Source organism: Esox lucius, chromosome 3 (assembly GCF_011004845.1).
Source record: "Esox lucius isolate fEsoLuc1 chromosome 3, fEsoLuc1.pri, whole genome shotgun sequence".
Taxonomy (NCBI): Eukaryota; Metazoa; Chordata; class Actinopteri; order Esociformes; family Esocidae; genus Esox; species Esox lucius.
The window spans coordinates 5,895,935-5,902,418 of record NC_047571.1 but is presented as its reverse complement, the minus strand read 5'-3'; the positions used below and the strand labels follow the sequence as shown (position 1 = coordinate 5,902,418).

Here is a 6,484-nt window from a genome sequence, read left to right as displayed (position 1 = left end):
CTCTATTTGCTTGTTCAGATGTCATGTATACAGACATCTTACAGTTTGTGAATTCTGTAAACGACCCATTGATTAGCACAGCAGGAATTGTGCATAATTCAGATTTCCATTAGCCCATACTTACTATGTTGCCAGGCTGGCTGTCATACTGTACTGCGTCTGGATCCTGTTGCACCTACAGTACAACCAGCACATTTAGCACACAACGAGATACAGCACTGAAACTGACACATAAAACAAGCATACCATACCATACCATACCATCTTCTTCCGCTTATCCGGGGCCGGGTCGCGGGGGCAGCAGTCTAAGCAGGGATGCCCAGACTTCCCTCTCCCCAGACACTTCCTCTAGCTCTTCCGGGGGGACACAGAGGCGTTCCCAGGCCAGCCGGGAGACATAGTCCCTCCAGCGTGTCCTAGGTCTTCCCCGGGGTCTCCTCCCGGTGGGACGGGACCGGAACACCTTCCCAGGAAGGCGTTCCGGAGGCATCCGAAAAAGATGCCCAAGCCACCTCAGCTGACCCCTCTCGATATGGAGGAGCAGCGGCTCTACTCTGAGCTCCTCCCGGGTGACAGAGCTTCTCACCCTATCTCTAAGGGATCGCCCGGCCACCCTGCGGAGAAAGCTCATTTCGGCCGCCTTTATCCGGGATCTTGTCCTTTCGGTCATGATCCAAAGCTCATGACCATAGGTGAGAGTAGGAACGTAGATTGACTTGTAAATCGAGAGCTTCGCCTTGCGGCTCAGCTCTTTCTTCACCACGACAGACCGATACATCGACTGCATTACTGCAGAAGCTGCACCGATCCGTCTGTCAATCTCCCGTTCCATCCTTCCCTCACTCGTGAACAAGACCCCTAAATACTTAAACTCCTCCACTTGAGGTAGGCACTCTCCACCAACCTGAAGTGGGCAAGCCACCCTTTTCCGACTGAGGACCATGGCCTCGGATTTGGAGGTACTGATTTTCATCCCCACCGCTTCACACTCGGCTGCAAACCGTCCCAGCGCATGCTGAAGGTCCTGGTTAGAAGGGGCCAACACGACAACATCATCTGCAAAGAGCAGAGACGAAATTGTGTGGTCCCAAAACTGACACCCTCCGGCCCCTGGCTGCGCCTAGAAATTCTGTCCATAAAAATTACGAACAGAACCGGTGACAAAGGGCAGCCCTGCCGGAGTCCAACATGCACTGGGAACAAGTCTGACTTACTGCCGGCAATGCGGACCAAGCTCCTGCTTTGGTTGTACAGGGACCTGACAGCCCTTAGCAAAGGACCCAGGACCCCATATTCCCCAAGCACCCTCCACAAGATGCCGCGAGGGACACAGTCGAATGCCTTCTCCAAATCCACAAAACACATGTGGATTGGTTGGGCAAACTCCCATGAACCCTCCAACACTCTGTAGAGGGTATAGAGCTGGTCCAGTGTTCCACGGCCCGGACGAAAACCACACTGTTCCTCCTGAATCCGAGGTTCTACTATCGGCCGTATTCTCCTCTCCAGAACCCTGGCATAGACTTTCCCGGGGAGGCTGAGAAGTGTGATCCCCCTATAGTTGGAACACAACCTCCGGTCCCCCTTCTTAAAAAGAGGGACCACCACCCCAGTCTGCCATCCCAGAGGCACTGTCCCCGACCGCCACGCGATGTTGCACAGGCGTGTCAGCCAAGACAGCCCCACAACATCCAGAGACTTGAGGTACTCAGGGCGGATCTCATCCACCCCCGGTGCCTTGCCACCGAGGAGTTTCTTGACCACCTCAGTGACTTCAGCCCGGGTGATGGACGAGTCCACCTCTGAGCCCTCATCCTCTGCTTCCTCAATGGAAGAAGTGACAGCGGGATTGAGGAGATCCTCGAAGTACTCCTTCCACCGCCCAACGACATCCTCAGTTGAGGTCAACAGCTGCCCACCTCTACTGTAAACAGCGTTGGTAGGGCACTGTTTCCCTCTCCTGAGGCGCCGGATGGTTTGCCAGAATCTCTTCGAGGCCAGCCGATAGTCCTTCTCCATGGCCTCACCGAACTCCTCCCAGGCCCGAGTTTTTGCCTCCACAACCACCCGGGCTGCAGCCCGCTTGGCCTGTCGGTACCCGTCAGCTGCGTCAGGAGTCCCACAAGCCAACCAGGCTTGATAGGACTCCTTCTTCAGCTTGACGGCATCCCTTACTTCCGGTGTCCACCACCGGGTTCGGGGATTGCCGCCTCGACAGGCACCGGAGACCTTACGGCCACAGCTCCGAGCGGCCGCTTCGACAATGGCGGTGGAGAACATGGTCCACTCGGACTCAATATCTCCAGCCTCCCTCGGGATCCAGTCGAAGCTCTGCCGGAGGTGGGAGTTAAAGATCTCTCTGACAGGAGACTCGGCCAGACGTTCCCAGCAGACCCTTACAGTACGCTTGGGCCTGCCGAGTCTGTCCAGCTTCCTCCCCCGCCATCGGATCCAACTCACCACCAGGTGGTGATCAGTTGACAGCTCCGCCCCTCTCTTCACCCGAGTGTCCAAGACATACGACCGCAGGTCAGATGAGACGACAACAAAGTCGATCATCGACCTGCGGCCTAGGGTGTCCTGGTGCCACGTGCACTGATGGACACCCTTATGCTTGAACATGGTGTTCGTTATGGACAAACTGTGACTAGCACAGAAGTCCAATAACTGAACACCACTCGGATTCAGATCAGGGGGGCCGTTCCTCCCAATCACGCCCCTCCAGGTGTCACTGTCGTTGCCCACGTGAGCGTTGAAGTCCCCCAGTAGAACAATAGAGTCCCCAGTCGGAGCACTTTCCAGCACCCCTCCCAGAGACTCCAAGAAGGTCGGGTACTCTGCACTGCCGTTCGGCCCGTAGGCACAAACAACAGTGAGAGACCTATCCCCGACCCGTAGGCGCAGGGAAACGACCCTCTCGTTCACCGGGGTAAACTCCAACACATGGCGGCAGAGCTGGGGAGCTATAAGCAAACCCACACCAGCCCGCCGCCTCTCACCATGGGCAACTCCAGAGTGGTGAAGAGTCCATCCTCTCTCAAGGAGTGTGGTTCCAGAGCCCAAGCCGTGCGTAGAGGTGATCCCGACTACCTCTAATCGGAACCTCTCAACCTCACGCACTAACTCAGGCTCCTTCCCCGCCGAGGTGACATTCCACGTCCCTAGAGCTAGTTTCCGTGTCCAGAAATCGGGTTGCCTAGGCCCCTGCCTTCGACTGCCGCCCGATCCTCTTCGCACCGGCCCCTTATGGTCCCTCCTGTGGGTGGTGAGCCCACGGGAGGGCGGCCCCACGTCGCCCGTTCGGGCTGAGCCCGGCCGGGCCCCATGGGGGAAGGCCCGGCCACCAGGCGCTCGCATACGAGCCCCAACCCCGGGCCTGGCTCCAGGGTGGGGCCCCGGCTGCGCCATACCGGGCGACGTCACGGTACTCATAATTTTAATCATCATTAAGGGGGTTTTGAACCGCTCTTAGTCTGACCCGTCGCCTAAGACCTGTTTGCCTTGGGAGACCCTACCAGGGGCATATAGCCCCAGACAACATAGCTCCTAGGGTCACTCGGGTACTCAAACCCCTCCACCACGTTAAGGTGGCAGTTCTTGGAGGGGTCTCCCCACTCAAAGACACCTACAGTACAACCAGCACATTTAGCACACAACGAGATACAGCACTGAAACCGACACATAAAACAAGCATATTAAAAGCAATTAAAACAGTGTACAACTTTTCTAGAAAGTAGATATTTTTTTAAATATTTTTAGTCGGTCCGCTATTGTCTGCCAGGCTTTTTCTCTCAGTTTAATAACAGCCGCTGTATTTCCTTTTCTGCACATTATATGCTTTACCTCCTCATAACTTTCCATTATTAGTTGCTGCTCCTCGGGTGAAAAATATGCCGCACGCGTCTTCTTCATCTTTGCATCAGTAAATCTGTGATCGATACCGTGGTCTATTTAAGAACGCCGTGGATGTGCACTTATCCCGACTATCTACACCTGGCTTGACATAGCTTCACCTTCTCATCCTGGCTCGGCAAACATGCAACCGATTAAGCCGCGATGAGCGGATCACGCTAAGTCAAGCTGCGCCTTTTCATTCTACTTTTGTGTAGCAGGCCCCAGGTCCCTGTTTGCTCATCAGTATGTGTTTAAATGTTTCCCCTCTGCTCCCCACAGTGTGGATCATTGTTGTTGTCGTGTTGAATGTCTTGTGTGTTGCCCTTTAATGTAAGTACCGTATGTTGTTGCTTGCATTCGTTTTGCTGCAGAAGTCAGCCTTTTCTTTTGTTGTTTTGTGCTCGGTGTTACTGTTGTTTTAATTAAAGAACTACACTGACTACCTCTGCCTGCACCTGGTTCCTTACTCCCGCAACACTGCACCATCATTACAGAATGATCCACCAAAACCTGAACCAGCAGGCTACTAAAGAGGAAGACAATATATGGAACCGCCGCCTCGTCGAATGTTTACTCGGCTCGGTGCGCTACCAACAACTGGAGCGGGAAGCACCCTTTACAGAGGAGCGCATCGAGCGAATGCTAGTGGAGGCGTGCAAACTATGGGCCATTACCGGGACCAAGGAGCTGCTGGACGGGACCCGTTCCGTTTGGGGAGGGACATCTTCCCTTCATCTGGGAGGGCCCAGCCGAAACGGGCAGCACCGCACTCTAGGACGAAGTGCCCAGCGCCTGGTCTGCGGTCCTCCCCAGAACCGAGGCCTCCCCAGAAATGTTTTAGTGGGGGGCTATGTCCGGTGCCAGCACCTCTTGCTGCTTGGGAGTTGCAGCCGGCACCTCTTGCTGCTTGGGAGTTGCAACCCGCGCCTCCTACCTGCCAGAAGCGGCAGCCCGCGCCTCCTACCTGCCAGAAGCGGCAACCCGCGCCTCCTACCTGCCAGAAGCGGCAGCCCGCGCCTCCTACCTGCCTGAAGCGGCAGCCCGCGCCTCCTACCTGCCAGAAGCGGCAGCTCGCGCCTCCTACCTGCCAGAAGCGGCAGCCAGCGTCTCCTGAGCCTGAGTGGCCTCTACCGCCTGAGTGGCCTCTACCGCCTGTCAGCCTGAGCCTGAGTGGCCTCTACCCCCTGAGCCTGAGGAGGAGTGGGCTCTACCGACTGAGCTTGCTGGGGTCTGGTCGCCGCCGTCCGCCGAGGTCTGGCTGTCCCGGCGCCCTCTTCCTGTCCTGGCCGCCCCTGCGCCCTCTACCGGCTCCCGACCCTCCGCCAGTTCCGCCACTATCCATAACCATCATTTATACCCATTCCTATCAGATCATATCATATTAAAAATATAAAATATTATCAAAATTATGTTGAACACAACCCAATTAATAAAGTAAATAGACTGTCTATCCTTTTACACTTTTTCCTAGCTGCTGTGCAGACCCCATGTGTACATTATAGCAACAACAGCATCAGAAGGACACGGAGTACTGTAAACCCCTTCATCCTACTGTCTGACCGACAAATCTGGTGACAAATTATATAAAGGCTGAAGTGAAGTATAATGGCTGAGTAACAAAAATGTAATTATTGGTTAATGTTTGCTGAATCATAAACAGTTTAGTTCCGTTTTGTTTTTTTCTTTCTCAGAAATGTGTGGTCTTTTTCAGGTCTAAAATTATTTTCCAAAAGCGAATTCATGGAATACATATCAGAATTGGCTACCTGTATAAAGACAGTGATTTAAATAGGCCTAATACACTATAACCAGTTGCCAGAGTTTTTCTGGTTGAACCATGACCTCAAAGGAAATTTCATTTGACCTCTTATTAAAATCAGTGGTGACCAATTGATTTTAACACATCACAATCAGTGCAGTTTGAATGACAATTAACTATTCATATAGCCTGACATTTATATAATGTGTAGATAATTAAAGAAATAAAACACACATTTAATGGGAACAAACAAGCTGAAACAATTGCATAATTTGCTTGCATTGTTTTTTTTATACAGTAACATTGTACTTAACAGATTTAATTAGTGGACATCAATTGACTGTATGCGGGCCATTCAAATAAATAGTACACTAGTTGAAATGCACAAGTATGTGTGATGTAAACACTAAGTAAAATTTGCTTCTGAAGACTGGATAAAAGTGGCAGCTAAATGACTAAAGTTTTACATAAAATAAAAAGTGAGTTATAATAACGCACACAGGTGTGCTGTAGTAACAACAAGACTTAAACAAATAGTCTCATATTTGATTAACCTTCTTCCCTATTTAGTTACACAATCAATGGTCTTCAGGCATGGCGGTACAGTCGCTGGCCATAGGCTAGATGCAAACATGATAGCCTGAAAGCAAAAAAGAACAAGCAGTAAGTTATTTGGTAAAACCAAAAATGCATCCCCGCATTATTTGTTTGCCTTGCAAATTTATTTTTTTAGAGCTGACAATGCCCAGGATGTCAGAGAACAGACAGTACTGCTTGATAGGGAGACCCATTAATATAACAGATGAGGGAAATAAGTAAAATCCAATGGAA

At 51.9% G+C, this 6,484-nt stretch overlaps 1 protein-coding gene across 4 annotated transcripts in view; it reads right to left on the bottom strand.

The window, feature by feature from the left end:
* Positions 1–5,901: 5,901 nt before the first annotated feature.
* The window catches only part of wu:fb63a08 (MAM and LDL-receptor class A domain-containing protein 1), a 50,110-nt gene continuing 49,527 nt past the window's right edge, over positions 5,902–6,484 (bottom strand). For 3 of the 4 annotated variants that reach the window (XM_034290933.1, XM_034290930.1, XM_034290931.1), the window contains exon 54: positions 5,902–6,293. The gene's annotated coding sequence lies outside the window, so the exon portion shown is untranslated. The remainder of the gene's footprint in view (positions 6,294–6,484) is intronic. The other variant, XM_034290928.1, reaches the window with a different exon arrangement.